Source organism: Rhinoderma darwinii (assembly GCF_050947455.1).
Source record: "Rhinoderma darwinii isolate aRhiDar2 chromosome 5 unlocalized genomic scaffold, aRhiDar2.hap1 SUPER_5_unloc_39, whole genome shotgun sequence".
Taxonomy (NCBI): domain Eukaryota; kingdom Metazoa; phylum Chordata; class Amphibia; order Anura; family Rhinodermatidae; genus Rhinoderma; species Rhinoderma darwinii.
Genome location: NW_027461797.1, coordinates 659,830 through 677,883, shown reverse-complemented (window position 1 = coordinate 677,883; position 18,054 = coordinate 659,830). Strand labels below are relative to the sequence as shown.

General features: G+C 47.7%; 12 non-coding genes across 12 annotated transcripts; all 12 read left to right on the top strand.

The window, feature by feature from the left end:
- Window positions 1–1,234: 1,234 nt before the first annotated feature.
- Window positions 1,235–1,425, top strand: LOC142692558 (U2 spliceosomal RNA). Its single transcript, XR_012860991.1, has one exon. It is a non-coding gene; the product is annotated as a U2 spliceosomal RNA (small nuclear RNA).
- A 1,296-nt stretch (window positions 1,426–2,721) lies between these two features.
- LOC142692557 (U2 spliceosomal RNA) lies at window positions 2,722–2,912 on the top strand. The gene has a single exon (XR_012860990.1). It is a non-coding gene; the product is annotated as a U2 spliceosomal RNA (small nuclear RNA).
- A 1,280-nt stretch (window positions 2,913–4,192) lies between these two features.
- Window positions 4,193–4,383, top strand: LOC142692556 (U2 spliceosomal RNA). The gene has a single exon (XR_012860989.1). It is a non-coding gene; the product is annotated as a U2 spliceosomal RNA (small nuclear RNA).
- A 1,280-nt stretch (window positions 4,384–5,663) lies between these two features.
- On the top strand, window positions 5,664–5,854 carry LOC142692555 (U2 spliceosomal RNA). Its single transcript, XR_012860988.1, has one exon. It is a non-coding gene; the product is annotated as a U2 spliceosomal RNA (small nuclear RNA).
- Window positions 5,855–7,138: 1,284 nt separating this feature from the next.
- Window positions 7,139–7,329, top strand: LOC142692553 (U2 spliceosomal RNA). The gene has a single exon (XR_012860987.1). It is a non-coding gene; the product is annotated as a U2 spliceosomal RNA (small nuclear RNA).
- A 1,292-nt stretch (window positions 7,330–8,621) lies between these two features.
- On the top strand, window positions 8,622–8,820 carry LOC142692156 (U2 spliceosomal RNA). Its single transcript, XR_012860639.1, has one exon. It is a non-coding gene; the product is annotated as a U2 spliceosomal RNA (small nuclear RNA).
- A 1,288-nt stretch (window positions 8,821–10,108) lies between these two features.
- On the top strand, window positions 10,109–10,299 carry LOC142692552 (U2 spliceosomal RNA). The gene has a single exon (XR_012860986.1). It is a non-coding gene; the product is annotated as a U2 spliceosomal RNA (small nuclear RNA).
- A 1,284-nt stretch (window positions 10,300–11,583) lies between these two features.
- Window positions 11,584–11,774, top strand: LOC142692551 (U2 spliceosomal RNA). The gene has a single exon (XR_012860985.1). It is a non-coding gene; the product is annotated as a U2 spliceosomal RNA (small nuclear RNA).
- Window positions 11,775–13,070: 1,296 nt separating this feature from the next.
- On the top strand, window positions 13,071–13,261 carry LOC142692151 (U2 spliceosomal RNA). The gene has a single exon (XR_012860635.1). It is a non-coding gene; the product is annotated as a U2 spliceosomal RNA (small nuclear RNA).
- A 1,284-nt stretch (window positions 13,262–14,545) lies between these two features.
- On the top strand, window positions 14,546–14,736 carry LOC142692550 (U2 spliceosomal RNA). The gene has a single exon (XR_012860984.1). It is a non-coding gene; the product is annotated as a U2 spliceosomal RNA (small nuclear RNA).
- Window positions 14,737–16,032: 1,296 nt separating this feature from the next.
- LOC142692117 (U2 spliceosomal RNA) lies at window positions 16,033–16,223 on the top strand. Its single transcript, XR_012860604.1, has one exon. It is a non-coding gene; the product is annotated as a U2 spliceosomal RNA (small nuclear RNA).
- Window positions 16,224–17,503: 1,280 nt separating this feature from the next.
- LOC142692549 (U2 spliceosomal RNA) lies at window positions 17,504–17,694 on the top strand. The gene has a single exon (XR_012860983.1). It is a non-coding gene; the product is annotated as a U2 spliceosomal RNA (small nuclear RNA).
- The last annotated feature ends 360 nt before the right edge of the window (window positions 17,695–18,054 follow it).

Sequence of the window (18,054 nt, the reverse complement as noted above, 5' to 3'; positions counted from 1 at the left end):
TTTGTCTTTGCTATTGTTTCTGTCTTTCTGAAGGGATCTCCCCTTTTAATCCCATTATTTCAACACCTGTTGGACAATGCATGAGTGATAATGAGCTCATTGATTAAATGCAATTAATGAATAGATTGCCACCTCTTGTTGTGTGTCGTCTGTGTTTCTGTGTTTCCGGCATTTCACATTGGAACACCTCATTCACCTTCCTTGTCTTCTCTCCGCCCTCCCTTTTAGGTAAGTTAAAGAGCTGCACCTGAGCCAGCCACTGATTGATTGATTGATTGATTGATTGATTGATTGATGCAGCACAACAGTCAAATAGTGGAGTGGAGTAGGGGAACAGCAAACAGCCAATAAAGCAGCCCGCCCGCTCGCCTGCCCGCCACAATGGACCTACCTGTGTACACTAGATGGATGTGATGGAATGTACTGTCGTCCCTACATTTCAAGAAGAAGTAAGAATTGCAGTTGCAACAAAGCCTTGCTTGCCTACAAAGAGAGCAGCAATTTGGATTTGTTACTATGTTACCTAGAAGAATAACAAACTGTGCAAGGATGGAGGTTGTAGGAGCAAGGAGAAGTTGTCTGTAAAGTTGGTGGATGCCTATTTTCCATTTTGCAGTCCCTTGTCTCCCTCTTGTGGCCTCCTGGAGGCAACTAGCTGTGCAAAAAAAAGACAGCCTGGCGGCCGGCTGTTGCAGTGTTGCCCTCTCAGGCAACACTGAGTGACTGACTGAGCCTCACCGTCTTATATAAAGTTCAGACGGAACTTTGCACGTGTCATAGTGGAGCCCTCAGGATTCCAGAGCCAGCTTTCTGACATCATAATGGGGCCTCAGAGATAAAAGCCTGGGCCCAGGCAGTGTTGGTCAGTGCTGCTCAGCAGGCAGCACTGGACTGGACTGGATTACAGCTGATACAAGGTGTGAAGGAACAAGGGGTGGCTGTGGGCATGCACTTGCTGCCGCTGCCAGTGTTTATCTGCATGGCAGCAGGGCATTTGGGCGTTGCCAGGAAGGCGTTTTTATGTAGATTCCTCCTCTTTCAGCACTGCATTGTGGTGCAAGCAAAAGAAGCAAATCCTGTCTGGCTTCCTCTCCGGCCTTTATTCACCTCCCGTGTAGCTGTGAGTGTGTGAGCCTGCAGGGCCCCATGGAATTGCCTAGAAGTAGGCTGAATCGCTGCAAGGGCTGAACAGCAGTATCGGGCAGGCTCGGGCAACGCGCGGCCCGTTCGGGTTATCGCTTCTCGGCCTTTTGGCTAAGATCAAGTGTAGTATCTGTTCTTATCAGTTTAATATCTGATACGTCCCCTATCTGGGGACCATATATTAAATGGATTTTTAGAACAGGGAGATGGAAATAGAGCTTGCTCTGTCCACTCCACGCATTGACCTGGTATTGCAGTATTTCCAGGACCGGTGCACCCTTTCCTTATGTGTTGACTAAAAGCAGATTCCAAAAGTGTTTTTTGTCTTTGCTATTGTTTCTGTCTTTCTGAAGGGATCTCCCCTTTTAATCCCATTATTTCAACACCTGTTGGACAATGCATGAGTAATAATGAGCTCATTGATTAAATGCAATTAATGAATAGATTGCCACCTCTTGTTGTGTGTCGTCTGTGTTTCTGTGTTTCCGGCATTTCACATTGGAACACCTCATTCACCTTCCTTGTCTTCTCTCCGCCCTCCCTTTTAGGTAAGTTAAAGAGCTGCACCTGAGCCAGCCACTGATTGATTGATTGATTGATTGATTGATTGATTGATTGATTGATTGATTGATTGATTGATGCAGCACAACAGTCAAATAGTGGAGTGGAGTAGGGGAACAGCAAACAGCCAATAAAGCAGCCCGCCCGCTCGCCTGCCCGCCACAATGGACCTACCTGTGTACACTAGATGGATGTGATGGAATGTACTGTCGTCCCTACATTTCAAGAAGAAGTAAGAATTGCAGTTGCAACAAAGCCTTGCTTGCCTACAAAGAGAGCAGCAATTTGGATTTGTTACTATGTTACCTAGAAGAATAACAAACTGTGCAAGGATGGAGGTTGTAGGAGCAAGGAGAAGTTGTCTGTAAAGTTGGTGGATGCCTATTTTCCATTTTGCAGTCCCTTGTCTCCCTCTTGTGGCCTCCTGGAGGCAACTAGCTGTGCAAAAAAAAGACAGCCTGGCGGCCGGCTGTTGCAGTGTTGCCCTCTCAGGCAACACTGAGTGACTGACTGAGCCTCACCGTCTTATATAAAGTTCAGACGGAACTTTGCACGTGTCATAGTGGAGCCCTCAGGATTCCAGAGCCAGCTTTCTGACATCATAATGGGGCCTCAGAGATAAAAGCCTGGGCCCAGGCAGTGTTGGTCAGTGCTGCTCAGCAGGCAGCACTGGACTGGACTGGATTACAGCTGATACAAGGTGTGAAGGAACAAGGGGTGGCTGTGGGCATGCACTTGCTGCCGCTGCCAGTGTTTATCTGCATGGCAGCAGGGCATTTGGGCGTTGCCAGGAAGGCGTTTTTATGTAGATTCCTCCTCTTTCAGCACTGCATTGTGGTGCAAGCAAAAGAAGCAAATCCTGTCTGGCTTCCTCTCCGGCCTTTATTCACCTCCCGTGTAGCTGTGAGTGTGTGAGCCTGCAGGGCCCCATGGAATTGCCTAGAAGTAGGCTGAATCGCTGCAAGGGCTGAACAGCAGTATCGGGCAGGCTCGGGCAACGCGCGGCCCGTTCGGGTTATCGCTTCTCGGCCTTTTGGCTAAGATCAAGTGTAGTATCTGTTCTTATCAGTTTAATATCTGATACGTCCCCTATCTGGGGACCATATATTAAATGGATTTTTAGAACAGGGAGATGGAAATAGAGCTTGCTCTGTCCACTCCACGCATTGACCTGGTATTGCAGTATTTCCAGGACCGGTGCACCCTTTCCTTATGTGTTGACTAAAAGCAGATTCCAAAAGTGTTTTTTGTCTTTGCTATTGTTTCTGTCTTTCTGAAGGGATCTCCCCTTTTAATCCCATTATTTCAACACCTGTTGGACAATGCATGAGTGATAATGAGCTCATTGATTAAATGCAATTAATGAATAGATTGCCACCTCTTGTTGTGTGTCGTCTGTGTTTCTGTGTTTCCGGCATTTCACATTGGAACACCTCATTCACCTTCCTTGTCTTCTCTCCGCCCTCCCTTTTAGGTAAGTTAAAGAGCTGCACCTGAGCCAGCCACTGATTGATTGATTGATTGATTGATTGATTGATTGATTGATTGATGCAGCACAACAGTCAAATAGTGGAGTGGAGTAGGGGAACAGCAAACAGCCAATAAAGCAGCCCGCCCGCTCGCCTGCCCGCCACAATGGACCTACCTGTGTACACTAGATGGATGTGATGGAATGTACTGTCGTCCCTACATTTCAAGAAGAAGTAAGAATTGCAGTTGCAACAAAGCCTTGCTTGCCTACAAAGAGAGCAGCAATTTGGATTTGTTACTATGTTACCTAGAAGAATAACAAACTGTGCAAGGATGGAGGTTGTAGGAGCAAGGAGAAGTTGTCTGTAAAGTTGGTGGATGCCTATTTTCCATTTTGCAGTCCCTTGTCTCCCTCTTGTGGCCTCCTGGAGGCAACTAGCTGTGCAAAAAAAAGACAGCCTGGCGGCCGGCTGTTGCAGTGTTGCCCTCTCAGGCAACACTGAGTGACTGACTGAGCCTCACCGTCTTATATAAAGTTCAGACGGAACTTTGCACGTGTCATAGTGGAGCCCTCAGGATTCCAGAGCCAGCTTTCTGACATCATAATGGGGCCTCAGAGATAAAAGCCTGGGCCCAGGCAGTGTTGGTCAGTGCTGCTCAGCAGGCAGCACTGGACTGGACTGGATTACAGCTGATACAAGGTGTGAAGGAACAAGGGGTGGCTGTGGGCATGCACTTGCTGCCGCTGCCAGTGTTTATCTGCATGGCAGCAGGGCATTTGGGCGTTGCCAGGAAGGCGTTTTTATGTAGATTCCTCCTCTTTCAGTACTGCATTGTGGTGCAAGCAAAAGAAGCAAATCCTGTCTGGCTTCCTCTCCGGCCTTTATTCACCTCCCGTGTAGCTGTGAGTGTGTGAGCCTGCAGGGCCCCATGGAATTGCCTAGAAGTAGGCTGAATCGCTGCAAGGGCTGAACAGCAGTATCGGGCAGGCTCGGGCAACGCGCGGCCCGTTCGGGTTATCGCTTCTCGGCCTTTTGGCTAAGATCAAGTGTAGTATCTGTTCTTATCAGTTTAATATCTGATACGTCCCCTATCTGGGGACCATATATTAAATGGATTTTTAGAACAGGGAGATGGAAATAGAGCTTGCTCTGTCCACTCCACGCATTGACCTGGTATTGCAGTATTTCCAGGACCGGTGCACCCTTTCCTTATGTGTTGACTAAAAGCAGATTCCAAAAGTGTTTTTTGTCTTTGCTATTGTTTCTGTCTTTCTGAAGGGATCTCCCCTTTTAATCCCATTATTTCAACACCTGTTGGACAATGCATGAGTGATAATGAGCTCATTGATTAAATGCAATTAATGAATAGATTGCCACCTCTTGTTGTGTGTCGTCTGTGTTTCTGTGTTTCCGGCATTTCACATTGGAACACCTCATTCACCTTCCTTGTCTTCTCTCCGCCCTCCCTTTTAGGTAAGTTAAAGAGCTGCACCTGAGCCAGCCACTGATTGATTGATTGATTGATTGATTGATTGATTGATTGATTGATGCAGCACAACAGTCAAATAGTGGAGTGGAGTAGGGGAACAGCAAACAGCCAATAAAGCAGCCCGCCCGCTCGCCTGCCCGCCACAATGGACCTACCTGTGTACACTAGATGGATGTGATGGAATGTACTGTCGTCCCTACATTTCAAGAAGAAGTAAGAATTGCAGTTGCAACAAAGCCTTGCTTGCCTACAAAGAGAGCAGCAATTTGGATTTGTTACTATGTTACCTAGAAGAATAACAAACTGTGCAAGGATGGAGGTTGTAGGAGCAAGGAGAAGTTGTCTGTAAAGTTGGTGGATGCCTATTTTCCATTTTGCAGTCCCTTGTCTCCCTCTTGTGGCCTCCTGGAGGCAACTAGCTGTGCAAAAAAAAGACAGCCTGGCGGCCGGCTGTTGCAGTGTTGCCCTCTCAGGCAACACTGAGTGACTGACTGAGCCTCACCGTCTTATATAAAGTTCAGACGGAACTTTGCACGTGTCATAGTGGAGCCCTCAGGATTCCAGAGCCAGCTTTCTGACATCATAATGGGGCCTCAGAGATAAAAGCCTGGGCCCAGGCAGTGTTGGTCAGTGCTGCTCAGCAGGCAGCACTGGACTGGACTGGATTACAGCTGATACAAGGTGTGAAGGAACAAGGGGTGGCTGTGGGCATGCACTTGCTGCCGCTGCCAGTGTTTATCTGCATGGCAGCAGGGCATTTGGGCGTTGCCAGGAAGGCGTTTTTATGTAGATTCCTCCTCTTTCAGCACTGCATTGTGGTGCAAGCAAAAGAAGCAAATCCTGTCTGGCTTCCTCTCCGGCCTTTATTCACCTCCCGTGTAGCTGTGAGTGTGTGAGCCTGCAGGGCCCCATGGAATTGCCTAGAAGTAGGCTGAATCGCTGCAAGGGCTGAACAGCAGTATCGGGCAGGCTCGGGCAACGCGCGGCCCGTTCGGGTTATCGCTTCTCGGCCTTTTGGCTAAGATCAAGTGTAGTATCTGTTCTTATCAGTTTAATATCTGATACGTCCCCTATCTGGGGACCATATATTAAATGGATTTTTAGAACAGGGAGATGGAAATAGAGCTTGCTCTGTCCACTCCACGCATTGACCTGGTATTGCAGTATTTCCAGGACCGGTGCACCCTTTCCTTATGTGTTGACTAAAAGCAGATTCCAAAAGTGTTTCTTGTCTTTGCTATTGTTTCTGTCTTTCTGAAGGGATCTCCCCTTTTAATCCCATTATTTCAACACCTGTTGGACAATGCATGAGTGATAATGAGCTCATTGATTAAATGCAATTAATGAATAGATTGCCACCTCTTGTTGTGTGTCGTCTGTGTTTCTGTGTTTCCGGCATTTCACATTGGAACACCTCATTCACCTTCCTTGTCTTCTCTCCGCCCTCCCTTTTAGGTAAGTTAAAGAGCTGCACCTGAGCCAGCCACTGATTGATTGATTGATTGATTGATTGATTGATTGATTGATTGATTGATGCAGCACAACAGTCAAATAGTGGAGTGGAGTAGGGGAACAGCAAACAGCCAATAAAGCAGCCCGCCCGCTCGCCTGCCCGCCACAATGGACCTACCTGTGTACACTAGATGGATGTGATGGAATGTACTGTCGTCCCTACATTTCAAGAAGAAGTAAGAATTGCAGTTGCAACAAAGCCTTGCTTGCCTACAAAGAGAGCAGCAATTTGGATTTGTTACTATGTTACCTAGAAGAATAACAAACTGTGCAAGGATGGAGGTTGTAGGAGCAAGGAGAAGTTGTCTGTAAAGTTGGTGGATGCCTATTTTCCATTTTGCAGTCCCTTGTCTCCCTCTTGTGGCCTCCTGGAGGCAACTAGCTGTGCAAAAAAAAGACAGCCTGGCGGCCGGCTGTTGCAGTGTTGCCCTCTCAGGCAACACTGAGTGACTGACTGAGCCTCACCGTCTTATATAAAGTTCAGACGGAACTTTGCACGTGTCATAGTGGAGCCCTCAGGATTCCAGAGCCAGCTTTCTGACATCATAATGGGGCCTCAGAGATAAAAGCCTGGGCCCAGGCAGTGTTGGTCAGTGCTGCTCAGCAGGCAGCACTGGACTGGACTGGATTACAGCTGATACAAGGTGTGAAGGAACAAGGGGTGGCTGTGGGCATGCACTTGCTGCCGCTGCCAGTGTTTATCTGCATGGCAGCAGGGCATTTGGGCGTTGCCAGGAAGGCGTTTTTATGTAGATTCCTCCTCTTTCAGCACTGCATTGTGGTGCAAGCAAAAGAAGCAAATCCTGTCTGGCTTCCTCTCCGGCCTTTATTCACCTCCCGTGTAGCTGTGAGTGTGTGAGCCTGCAGGGCCCCATGGAATTGCCTAGAAGTAGGCTGAATCGCTGCAAGGGCTGAACAGCAGTATCGGGCAGGCTCGGGCAACGCGCGGCCCGTTCGGGTTATCGCTTCTCGGCCTTTTGGCTAAGATCAAGTGTAGTATCTGTTCTTATCAGTTTAATATCTGATACGTCCCCTATCTGGGGACCATATATTAAATGGATTTTTAGAACAGGGAGATGGAAATAGAGCTTGCTCTGTCCACTCCACGCATTGACCTGGTATTGCAGTATTTCCAGGACCGGTGCACCCTTTCCTTATGTGTTGACTAAAAGCAGATTCCAAAAGTGTTTTTTGTCTTTGCTATTGTTTCTGTCTTTCTGAAGGGATCTCCCCTTTTAATCCCATTATTTCAACACCTGTTGGACAATGCATGAGTGATAATGAGCTCATTGATTAAATGCAATTAATGAATAGATTGCCACCTCTTGTTGTGTGTCGTCTGTGTTTCTGTGTTTCCGGCATTTCACATTGGAACACCTCATTCACCTTCCTTGTCTTCTCTCCGCCCTCCCTTTTAGGTAAGTTAAAGAGCTGCACCTGAGCCAGCCACTGATTGATTGATTGATTGATTGATTGATTGATTGATTGATTGATTGATTGATTGATGCAGCACAACAGTCAAATAGTGGAGTGGAGTAGGGGAACAGCAAACAGCCAATAAAGCAGCCCGCCCGCTCGCCTGCCCGCCACAATGGACCTACCTGTGTACACTAGATGGATGTGATGGAATGTACTGTCGTCCCTACATTTCAAGAAGAAGTAAGAATTGCAGTTGCAACAAAGCCTTGCTTGCCTACAAAGAGAGCAGCAATTTGGATTTGTTACTATGTTACCTAGAAGAATAACAAACTGTGCAAGGATGGAGGTTGTAGGAGCAAGGAGAAGTTGTCTGTAAAGTTGGTGGATGCCTATTTTCCATTTTGCAGTCCCTTGTCTCCCTCTTGTGGCCTCCTGGAGGCAACTAGCTGTGCAAAAAAAAGACAGCCTGGCGGCCGGCTGTTGCAGTGTTGCCCTCTCAGGCAACACTGAGTGACTGACTGAGCCTCACCGTCTTATATAAAGTTCAGACGGAACTTTGCACGTGTCATAGTGGAGCCCTCAGGATTCCAGAGCCAGCTTTCTGACATCATAATGGGGCCTCAGAGATAAAAGCCTGGGCCCAGGCAGTGTTGGTCAGTGCTGCTCAGCAGGCAGCACTGGACTGGACTGGATTACAGCTGATACAAGGTGTGAAGGAACAAGGGGTGGCTGTGGGCATGCACTTGCTGCCGCTGCCAGTGTTTATCTGCATGGCAGCAGGGCATTTGGGCGTTGCCAGGAAGGCGTTTTTATGTAGATTCCTCCTCTTTCAGCACTGCATTGTGGTGCAAGCAAAAGAAGCAAATCCTGTCTGGCTTCCTCTCCGGCCTTTATTCACCTCCCGTGTAGCTGTGAGTGTGTGAGCCTGCAGGGCCCCATGGAATTGCCTAGAAGTAGGCTGAATCGCTGCAAGGGCTGAACAGCAGTATCGGGCAGGCTCGGGCAACGCGCGGCCCGTTCGGGTTATCGCTTCTCGGCCTTTTGGCTAAGATCAAGTGTAGTATCTGTTCTTATCAGTTTAATATCTTAATATCTGATACGTCCCCTATCTGGGGACCATATATTAAATGGATTTTTAGAACAGGGAGATGGAAATAGAGCTTGCTCTGTCCACTCCACGCATTGACCTGGTATTGCAGTATTTCCAGGACCGGTGCACCCTTTCCTTATGTGTTGACTAAAAGCAGATTCCAAAAGTGTTTTTTGTCTTTGCTATTGTTTCTGTCTTTCTGAAGGGATCTCCCCTTTTAATCCCATTATTTCAACACCTGTTGGACAATGCATGAGTGATAATGAGCTCATTGATTAAATGCAATTAATGAATAGATTGCCACCTCTTGTTGTGTGTCGTCTGTGTTTCTGTGTTTCCGGCATTTCACATTGGAACACCTCATTCACCTTCCTTGTCTTCTCTCCGCCCTCCCTTTTAGGTAAGTTAAAGAGCTGCACCTGAGCCAGCCACTGATTGATTGATTGATTGATTGATTGATTGATTGATTGATTGATTGATTGATGCAGCACAACAGTCAAATAGTGGAGTGGAGTAGGGGAACAGCAAACAGCCAATAAAGCAGCCCGCCCGCTCGCCTGCCCGCCACAATGGACCTACCTGTGTACACTAGATGGATGTGATGGAATGTACTGTCGTCCCTACATTTCAAGAAGAAGTAAGAATTGCAGTTGCAACAAAGCCTTGCTTGCCTACAAAGAGAGCAGCAATTTGGATTTGTTACTATGTTACCTAGAAGAATAACAAACTGTGCAAGGATGGAGGTTGTAGGAGCAAGGAGAAGTTGTCTGTAAAGTTGGTGGATGCCTATTTTCCATTTTGCAGTCCCTTGTCTCCCTCTTGTGGCCTCCTGGAGGCAACTAGCTGTGCAAAAAAAAGACAGCCTGGCGGCCGGCTGTTGCAGTGTTGCCCTCTCAGGCAACACTGAGTGACTGACTGAGCCTCACCGTCTTATATAAAGTTCAGACGGAACTTTGCACGTGTCATAGTGGAGCCCTCAGGATTCCAGAGCCAGCTTTCTGACATCATAATGGGGCCTCAGAGATAAAAGCCTGGGCCCAGGCAGTGTTGGTCAGTGCTGCTCAGCAGGCAGCACTGGACTGGACTGGATTACAGCTGATACAAGGTGTGAAGGAACAAGGGGTGGCTGTGGGCATGCACTTGCTGCCGCTGCCAGTGTTTATCTGCATGGCAGCAGGGCATTTGGGCGTTGCCAGGAAGGCGTTTTTATGTAGATTCCTCCTCTTTCAGCACTGCATTGTGGTGCAAGCAAAAGAAGCAAATCCTGTCTGGCTTCCTCTCCGGCCTTTATTCACCTCCCGTGTAGCTGTGAGTGTGTGAGCCTGCAGGGCCCCATGGAATTGCCTAGAAGTAGGCTGAATCGCTGCAAGGGCTGAACAGCAGTATCGGGCAGGCTCGGGCAACGCGCGGCCCGTTCGGGTTATCGCTTCTCGGCCTTTTGGCTAAGATCAAGTGTAGTATCTGTTCTTATCAGTTTAATATCTGATACGTCCCCTATCTGGGGACCATATATTAAATGGATTTTTAGAACAGGGAGATGGAAATAGAGCTTGCTCTGTCCACTCCACGCATTGACCTGGTATTGCAGTATTTCCAGGACCGGTGCACCCTTTCCTTATGTGTTGACTAAAAGCAGATTCCAAAAGTGTTTTTTGTCTTTGCTATTGTTTCTGTCTTTCTGAAGGGATCTCCCCTTTTAATCCCATTATTTCAACACCTGTTGGACAATGCATGAGTGATAATGAGCTCATTGATTAAATGCAATTAATGAATAGATTGCCACCTCTTGTTGTGTGTCGTCTGTGTTTCTGTGTTTCCGGCATTTCACATTGGAACACCTCATTCACCTTCCTTGTCTTCTCTCCGCCCTCCCTTTTAGGTAAGTTAAAGAGCTGCACCTGAGCCAGCCACTGATTGATTGATTGATTGATTGATTGATTGATTGATTGATTGATTGATGCAGCACAACAGTCAAATAGTGGAGTGGAGTAGGGGAACAGCAAACAGCCAATAAAGCAGCCCGCCCGCTCGCCTGCCCGCCACAATGGACCTACCTGTGTACACTAGATGGATGTGATGGAATGTACTGTCGTCCCTACATTTCAAGAAGAAGTAAGAATTGCAGTTGCAACAAAGCCTTGCTTGCCTACAAAGAGAGCAGCAATTTGGATTTGTTACTATGTTACCTAGAAGAATAACAAACTGTGCAAGGATGGAGGTTGTAGGAGCAAGGAGAAGTTGTCTGTAAAGTTGGTGGATGCCTATTTTCCATTTTGCAGTCCCTTGTCTCCCTCTTGTGGCCTCCTGGAGGCTACTAGCTGTGCAAAAAAAAGACAGCCTGGCGGCCGGCTGTTGCAGTGTTGCCCTCTCAGGCAACACTGAGTGACTGACTGAGCCTCACCGTCTTATATAAAGTTCAGACGGAACTTTGCACGTGTCATAGTGGAGCCCTCAGGATTCCAGAGCCAGCTTTCTGACATCATAATGGGGCCTCAGAGATAAAAGCCTGGGCCCAGGCAGTGTTGGTCAGTGCTGCTCAGCAGGCAGCACTGGACTGGACTGGATTACAGCTGATACAAGGTGTGAAGGAACAAGGGGTGGCTGTGGGCATGCACTTGCTGCCGCTGCCAGTGTTTATCTGCATGGCAGCAGGGCATTTGGGCGTTGCCAGGAAGGCGTTTTTATGTAGATTCCTCCTCTTTCAGCACTGCATTGTGGTGCAAGCAAAAGAAGCAAATCCTGTCTGGCTTCCTCTCCGGCCTTTATTCACCTCCCGTGTAGCTGTGAGTGTGTGAGCCTGCAGGGCCCCATGGAATTGCCTAGAAGTAGGCTGAATCGCTGCAAGGGCTGAACAGCAGTATCGGGCAGGCTCGGGCAACGCGCGGCCCGTTCGGGTTATCGCTTCTCGGCCTTTTGGCTAAGATCAAGTGTAGTATCTGTTCTTATCAGTTTAATATCTGATACGTCCCCTATCTGGGGACCATATATTAAATGGATTTTTAGAACAGGGAGATGGAAATAGAGCTTGCTCTGTCCACTCCACGCATTGACCTGGTATTGCAGTATTTCCAGGACCGGTGCACCCTTTCCTTATGTGTTGACTAAAAGCAGATTCCAAAAGTGTTTTTTGTCTTTGCTATTGTTTCTGTCTTTCTGAAGGGATCTCCCCTTTTAATCCCATTATTTCAACACCTGTTGGACAATGCATGAGTGATAATGAGCTCATTGATTAAATGCAATTAATGAATAGATTGCCACCTCTTGTTGTGTGTCGTCTGTGTTTCTGTGTTTCCGGCATTTCACATTGGAACACCTCATTCACCTTCCTTGTCTTCTCTCCGCCCTCCCTTTTAGGTAAGTTAAAGAGCTGCACCTGAGCCAGCCACTGATTGATTGATTGATTGATTGATTGATTGATTGATTGATTGATTGATTGATTGATTGATGCAGCACAACAGTCAAATAGTGGAGTGGAGTAGGGGAACAGCAAACAGCCAATAAAGCAGCCCGCCCGCTCGCCTGCCCGCCACAATGGACCTACCTGTGTACACTAGATGGATGTGATGGAATGTACTGTCGTCCCTACATTTCAAGAAGAAGTAAGAATTGCAGTTGCAACAAAGCCTTGCTTGCCTACAAAGAGAGCAGCAATTTGGATTTGTTACTATGTTACCTAGAAGAATAACAAACTGTGCAAGGATGGAGGTTGTAGGAGCAAGGAGAAGTTGTCTGTAAAGTTGGTGGATGCCTATTTTCCATTTTGCAGTCCCTTGTCTCCCTCTTGTGGCCTCCTGGAGGCAACTAGCTGTGCAAAAAAAAGACAGCCTGGCGGCCGGCTGTTGCAGTGTTGCCCTCTCAGGCAACACTGAGTGACTGACTGAGCCTCACCGTCTTATATAAAGTTCAGACGGAACTTTGCACGTGTCATAGTGGAGCCCTCAGGATTCCAGAGCCAGCTTTCTGACATCATAATGGGGCCTCAGAGATAAAAGCCTGGGCCCAGGCAGTGTTGGTCAGTGCTGCTCAGCAGGCAGCACTGGACTGGACTGGATTACAGCTGATACAAGGTGTGAAGGAACAAGGGGTGGCTGTGGGCATGCACTTGCTGCCGCTGCCAGTGTTTATCTGCATGGCAGCAGGGCATTTGGGCGTTGCCAGGAAGGCGTTTTTATGTAGATTCCTCCTCTTTCAGCACTGCATTGTGGTGCAAGCAAAAGAAGCAAATCCTGTCTGGCTTCCTCTCCGGCCTTTATTCACCTCCCGTGTAGCTGTGAGTGTGTGAGCCTGCAGGGCCCCATGGAATTGCCTAGAAGTAGGCTGAATCGATGCAAGGGCTGAACAGCAGTATCGGGCAGGCTCGGGCAACGCGCGGCCCGTTCGGGTTATCGCTTCTCGGCCTTTTGCCTAAGATCAAGTGTAGTATCTGTTCTTATCAGTTTAATATCTGATACGTCCCCTATCTGGGGACCATATATTAAATGGATTTTTAGAACAGGGAGATGGAAATAGAGCTTGCTCTGTCCACTCCACGCATTGACCTGGTATTGCAGTATTTCCAGGACCGGTGCACCCTTTCCTTATGTGTTGACTAAAAGCAGATTCCAAAAGTGTTTTTTGTCTTTGCTATTGTTTCTGTCTTTCTGAAGGGATCTCCCCTTTTAATCCCATTATTTCAACACCTGTTGGACAATGCATGAGTGATAATGAGCTCATTGATTAAATGCAATTAATGAATAGATTGCCACCTCTTGTTGTGTGTCGTCTGTGTTTCTGTGTTTCCGGCATTTCACATTGGAACACCTCATTCACCTTCCTTGTCTTCTCTCCGCCCTCCCTTTTAGGTAAGTTAAAGAGCTGCACCTGAGCCAGCCACTGATTGATTGATTGATTGATTGATTGATTGATTGATTGATTGATTGATGCAGCACAACAGTCAAATAGTGGAGTGGAGTAGGGGAACAGCAAACAGCCAATAAAGCAGCCCGCCCGCTCGCCTGCCCGCCACAATGGACCTACCTGTGTACACTAGATGGATGTGATGGAATGTACTGTCGTCCCTACATTTCAAGAAGAAGTAAGAATTGCAGTTGCAACAAAGCCTTGCTTGCCTACAAAGAGAGCAGCAATTTGGATTTGTTACTATGTTACCTAGAAGAATAACAAACTGTGCAAGGATGGAGGTTGTAGGAGCAAGGAGAAGTTGTCTGTAAAGTTGGTGGATGCCTATTTTCCATTTTGCAGTCCCTTGTCTCCCTCTTGTGGCCTCCTGGAGGCAACTAGCTGTGCAAAAAAAAGACAGCCTGGCGGCCGGCTGTTGCAGTGTTGCCCTCTCAGGCAACACTGAGTGACTGACTGAGCCTCACCGTCTTATATAAAGTTCAGACGGAACTTTGCACGTGTCATAGTGGAGCCCTCAGGATTCCAGAGCCAGCTTTCTGACATCATAATGGGGCCTCAGAGATAAAAGCCTGGGCCCAGGCAGTGTTGGTCAGTGCTGCTCAGCAGGCAGCACTGGACTGGACTGGATTACAGCTGATACAAGGTGTGAAGGAACAAGGGGTGGCTGTGGGCATGCACTTGCTGCCGCTGCCAGTGTTTATCTGCATGGCAGCAGGGCATTTGGGCGTTGCCAGGAAGGCGTTTTTATGTAGATTCCTCCTCTTTCAGCACTGCATTGTGGTGCAAGCAAAAGAAGCAAATCCTGTCTGGCTTCCTCTCCGGCCTTTATTCACCTCCCGTGTAGCTGTGAGTGTGTGAGCCTGCAGGGCCCCATGGAATTGCCTAGAAGTAGGCTGAATCGCTGCAAGGGCTGAACAGCAGTATCGGGCAGGCTCGGGCAACGCGCGGCCCGTTCGGGTTATCGCTTCTCGGCCTTTTGGCTAAGATCAAGTGTAGTATCTGTTCTTATCAGTTTAATATCTGATACGTCCCCTATCTGGGGACCATATATTAAATGGATTTTTAGAACAGGGAGATGGAAATAGAGCTTGCTCTGTCCACTCCACGCATTGACCTGGTATTGCAGTATTTCCAGGACCGGTGCACCCTTTCCTTATGTGTTGACTAAAAGCAGATTCCAAAAGTGTTTTTTGTCTTTGCTATTGTTTCTGTCTTTCTGAAGGGATCTCCCCTTTTAATCCCATTATTTCAACACCTGTTGGACAATGCATGAGTGATAATGAGCTCATTGATTAAATGCAATTAATGAATAGATTGCCACCTCTTGTTGTGTGTCGTCTGTGTTTCTGTGTTTCCGGCATTTCACATTGGAACACCTCATTCACCTTCCTTGTCTTCTCTCCGCCCTCCCTTTTAGGTAAGTTAAAGAGCTGCACCTGAGCCAGCCACTGATTGATTGATTGATTGATTGATTGATTGATTGATTGATTGATTGATTGATTGATTGATGCAGCACAACAGTCAAATAGTGGAGTGGAGTAGGGGAACAGCAAACAGCCAATAAAGCAGCCCGCCCGCTCGCCTGCCCGCCACAATGGACCTACCTGTGTACACTAGATGTATGTGATGGAATGTACTGTCGTCCCTACATTTCAAGAAGAAGTAAGAATTGCAGTTGCAACAAAGCCTTGCTTGCCTACAAAGAGAGCAGCAATTTGGATTTGTTACTATGTTACCTAGAAGAATAACAAACTGTGCAAGGATGGAGGTTGTAGGAGCAAGGAGAAGTTGTCTGTAAAGTTGGTGGATGCCTATTTTCCATTTTGCAGTCCCTTGTCTCCCTCTTGTGGCCTCCTGGAGGCAACTAGCTGTGCAAAAAAAAGACAGCCTGGCGGCCGGCTGTTGCAGTGTTGCCCTCTCAGGCAACACTGAGTGACTGACTGAGCCTCACCGTCTTATATAAAGTTCAGACGGAACTTTGCACGTGTCATAGTGGAGCCCTCAGGATTCCAGAGCCAGCTTTCTGACATCATAATGGGGCCTCAGAGATAAAAGCCTGGGCCCAGGCAGTGTTGGTCAGTGCTGCTCAGCAGGCAGCACTGGACTGGACTGGATTACAGCTGATACAAGGTGTGAAGGAACAAGGGGTGGCTGTGGGCATGCACTTGCTGCCGCTGCCAGTGTTTATCTGCATGGCAGCAGGGCATTTGGGCGTTGCCAGGAAGGCGTTTTTATGTAGATTCCTCCTCTTTCAGCACTGCATTGTGGTGCAAGCAAAAGAAGCAAATCCTGTCTGGCTTCCTCTCCGGCCTTTATTCACCTCCCGTGTAGCTGTGAGTGTGTGAGCCTGCAGGGCCCCATGGAATTGCCTAGAAGTAGGCTGAATCGCTGCAAGGGCTGAACAGCAGTATCGGGCAGGCTCGGGCAACGCGCGGCCCGTTCGGGTTATCGCTTCTCGGCCTTTTGGCTAAGATCAAGTGTAGTATCTGTTCTTATCAGTTTAATATCTGATACGTCCCCTATCTGGGGACCATATATTAAATGGATTTTTAGAACAGGGAGATGGAAATAGAGCTTGCTCTGTCCACTCCACACATTGACCTGGTATTGCAGTATTTCCAGGACCGGTGCACCCTTTCCTTATGTGTTGACTAAAAGCAGATTCCAAAAGTGTTTTTTGTCTTTGCTATTGTTTCTGTCTTTCTGAAGGGATCTCCCCTTTTAATCCCATTATTTCAACACCTGTTGGACAATGCATGAGTGATAATGAGCTCATTGATTAAATGCAATTAATGAATAGATTGCCACCTCTTGTTGTGTGTCGTCTGTGTTTCTGTGTTTCCGGCATTTCACATTGGAACACCTCATTCACCTTCCTTGTCTTCTCTCCGCCCTCCCTTTTAGGTAAGTTAAAGAGCTGCACCTGAGCCAGCCACTGATTGATTGATTGATTGATTGATTGATTGATTGATTGATTGATGCAGCACAACAGTCAAATAGTGGAGTGGAGTAGGGGAACAGCAAACAGCCAATAAAGCAGCCCGCCCGCTCGCCTGCCCGCCACAATGGACCTACCTGTGTACACTAGATGGATGTGATGGAATGTACTGTCGTCCCTACATTTCAAGAAGAAGTAAGAATTGCAGTTGCAACAAAGCCTTGCTTGCCTACAAAGAGAGCAGCAATTTGGATTTGTTACTATGTTACCTAGAAGAATAACAAACTGTGCAAGGATGGAGGTTGTAGGAGCAAGGAGAAGTTGTCTGTAAAGTTGGTGGATGCCTATTTTCCATTTTGCAGTCCCTTGTCTCCCTCTTGTGGCCTCCTGGAGGCAACTAGCTGTGCAAAAAAAAGACAGCCTGGCGGCCGGCTGTTGCAGTGTTGCCCTCTCAGGCAACACTGAGTGACTGACTGAGCCTCACCGTCTTATATAAAGTTCAGACGGAACTTTGCACGTGTCATAGTGGAGCCCTCAGGATTCCAGAGCCAACTTTCTGACATCATAATGGGGCCTCAGAGATAAAAGCCTGGGCCCAGGCAGTGTTGGTCAGTGCTGCTCAGCAGGCAGCACTGGACTGGACTGGATTACAGCTGATACAAGGTGTGAAGGAACAAGGGGTGGCTGTGGGCATGCACTTGCTGCCGCTGCCAGTGTTTATCTGCATGGCAGCAGGGCATTTGGGCGTTGCCAGGAAGGCGTTTTTATGTAGATTCCTCCTCTTTCAGCACTGCATTGTGGTGCAAGCAAAAGAAGCAAATCCTGTCTGGCTTCCTCTCCGGCCTTTATTCACCTCCCGTGTAGCTGTGAGTGTGTGAGCCTGCAGGGCCCCATGGAATTGCCTAGAAGTAGGCTGAATCGCTGCAAGGGCTGAACAGCAGTATCGGGCAGGCTCGGGCAACGCGCGGCCCGTTCGGGTTATCGCTTCTCGGCCTTTTGGCTAAGATCAAGTGTAGTATCTGTTCTTATCAGTTTAATATCTGATACGTCCCCTATCTGGGGACCATATATTAAATGGATTTTTAGAACAGGGAGATGGAAATAGAGCTTGCTCTGTCCACTCCACGCATTGACCTGGTATTGCAGTATTTCCAGGACCGGTGCACCCTTTCCTTATGTGTTGACTAAAAGCAGATTCCAAAAGTGTTTTTTGTCTTTGCTATTGTTTCTGTCTTTCTGAAGGGATCTCCCCTTTTAATCCCATTATTTCAACACCTGTTGGACAATGCATGAGTGATAATGAGCTCATTGATTAAATGCAATTAATGAATAGATTGCCACCTCTTGTTGTGTGTCGTCTGTGTTTCTGTGTTTCCGGCATTTCACATTGGAACACCTCATTCACCTTCCTTGTCTTCTCTCCGCCCTCCCTTTTAGGTAAGTTAAAGAGCTGCACCTGAGCCAGCCACTGATTGATTGATTGATTGATTGATTGATTGATTGATTGATTGATTGATGCAGCACAACAGTC